This window comes from Octodon degus, unplaced genomic scaffold, assembly GCF_000260255.1.
Source record: "Octodon degus isolate 3935 unplaced genomic scaffold, OctDeg1.0 scaffold00029, whole genome shotgun sequence".
Taxonomy (NCBI): domain Eukaryota; kingdom Metazoa; phylum Chordata; class Mammalia; order Rodentia; family Octodontidae; genus Octodon; species Octodon degus.
Window position 1 is genome coordinate 9469776 of NW_004524605.1, and position 2957 is coordinate 9472732.

Here is a 2957-nt window from a genome sequence, read left to right on the forward strand (position 1 = left end):
TAACACAGAGAAAACTGGAAATCCAGAAAATGTGGTAACAGACAAAGACTAGAGGAATGAGCCCAAAGCTGTGTTCTGCAAGGGAAGTCTGAGGAGCACCTCACTAGAAAAAGGAAGCGAGGATGTAAATCATCTGTGCTAGGGGTGCAGAAGGCATCACCACAGGTCCTGCAGACACCAAGAGGATAATAACTCTCATGGACAACTTTTTGCCAATGAACTCAGTGGCTTATGTGAAATGAGAAATGCCTTGAAATACGTAATTTATCAAAATACAAGATGATTCTACCTTCAGTCTAAACTTGAGAAAAAAGGAATAGATATTTGTTTTCAGTGCTTCTATACAACACTACATGGACTCTTTGCCTACCCCTGTGTCTTCAAGAGTTCCTTCTACTTTCTCTTCCAGGAGATTTAGTGTTTTTGTTTTAATGTTTAGATCTTTAATCCATTTTTACTTTAGCTTAGTGCATGGTGATAGACCTGGGTCAAGTTACTGCAGTTCCTAAACAGGTAAGGAAGCCAGAAAAAAGGCATAAAATTTGGATGAAAGGAAGTAAAACTAGATTTACTCTTGAACAATATGATTTTTATTGAGAATCTACAAATTCCTATTAGCATATCTTTGTAAATTTAGTAATATCATAGGATGGGAAAATGATGTGCAAAATATCAGCTGTATCTCTACATGTTAGCTTCAAAAACTGAAAAATAAACTTAAATACCATTTACAATAGCATCAAAAACCATGTTAGGAGGAAGAAGGGAAAAAAACACAGGTACAAGCTCAAAGGATAGGTTTATTTCAAAGGAAACCTGAGAGGTGCCCTTCTGGCCTAGAGACCAGTTCTTTTCACACAGGCTGAGGGGTTTGTTCTATAAGTCCCTGAGGGAGGGAGCTGTGTGGAGCACGGTGCAAGGACAGAGCTTGAGCAACCACAGGGGGTAGAGGTTGCTGCCAATGACAGCGCTGAAGGATGACATGAATGACTGAGTGCAGGGGTGGGGTGGGGTCAGCCCTAAGTAGTAGCAGTCTGTGCATCCATGTCTATAGCAGCACAGTTGGTCATGGTAAAACCTTTGAAGTAACCCAAAAGCCCATCAACTGAGGAATAGATAAAAAAGATGTAGTCTTCTTATTCAATGGAATATACAAAGATATAAAAAAGATAAACTCTAGGCTTTTGTAAGTAAATGGATGCAACTAGAGACCATGTTCACAAGCCCAAATAAATCAGACCTGCACATGTAAGCATCATATTATCTCCCTACTGTAAGTACCTGAAAGAGTAAATAAAATCTGAAAGGTACAGTACATACAGTGAAAGGGAAAGAATCTGATCAAACAGAAGGAACAATGACGATAAGGGAAAGGACAAAAGAAAGAAGGGAAGGGAAAAGGAACACATATTTGTATGCACAGGATAGCTTGGACAGTTGTACTGCTGATTTTTGCTGGTCTATTGAAAGAAGTAGTAAATGCTTAAATTCTTTTCTCTTTCTTTTCTTTTTAATTTGTTATAATTTTTACCAGTTTCACATGACTATATCTAATAACCTAAATCACTAATTTGAAGACAATAATATGGAGTATAACAGCCATAGTTGAATTCCTATCATGATGTTTAGTAAAATCCCGTATCATTTCTAATGCTTTTTTTACTACTTTTTATTCTCTTCAAAAAATTTAAAATCCTAAAGACTTTTATAAAAAGAATTTGACAAGTTTATCCTAAAATTCTGAATGGAAGCAAGAAGCACCTGTGTCAACAATGAGGGGGAGGGGGGAGAGAACTCTTATATAACTTAGTACTTTGGACCTGAATATTTACATATCAAACTGAAAGGAATCAAGGTGGAGTAGTAATGGTTTAAAGATATTAAAAAGCATAATGAAACTAGAGCAATGGGAACAGAACATAGAGTCCAGGGACAGAACTAAATATGAATGGTCAACTGATTTTTGACAAAGGATAAAGGTGTCATTGGGTAAATGTAATCTGTTTAATCAATGATGCCTTTGTTTTGTTTTGAGACAGAATCTTGTTAATTCACTAAGTTGCCTGTAATTTTTGTTTGAGGCAATCTTGCCAAGTCTCAAACTTGTGATCCTCTACTAAAGCCACAAGTTGGCTTCCATATTTTTAATGATCCTTTAATGTTTTGGTAACACCATGCTTAAAAATCAGCTCAACATAAAAACACAAGACTACAAAGACTTAAAAAAAAACTTAGGATATTCACTGCCTATGGTGGATGAAGACAAATAGCACTATTTGAAAAGAACGGAAAAACTGAACTACTGAAATATAAACAGGGTTCGATTTCAAAACAATTACATAAGCAAAAGAAAGGAGATGTGAAGGTATACACTCCATTTGTAGGAAGTTTTAGAATAGAGAAAATCATGGTGAATAAAAACAGAATGCAGTGGTGTCTTTTAGAAGAATATTCAGATATTGAAAAAATAATGTAGGCTACAGTTTGGAAGATAATATTTAAAATACATTCATTTGACAAAGCATAGCAAAAATGTAAAAAGACCTCTTATAAATCAATAACATAAAGAAAAGCCACTCTCCAAAGTAACAGTAAAAACTTGAAAAGAAATTTCATGAAAACAGATACACAAATAGCCAACATGCAGGTTAAAAGCTACTTACCTTCATTATCCATCATAGAAATTACATATCCAGCGGTCCCTCACTTATCGCAGAGTTGAAGTTCCAGACACCCCAGCGATAAGTGAAAATGAGTGAAGTAGCAACAGTATATTTAGGCTTTATAAACCCTTCCCACACTCTTATCAACCTTTCCCATACTTTTAAAAACACTTCTAACATTCTTAAACATTTTCTAAACTCATAAACCTACATAATTTTAACAACATACATATACTGTACAGTATTGCAAAATCCTGTGATATAGCAAAAAATCCACAATAAATCATTTAGATT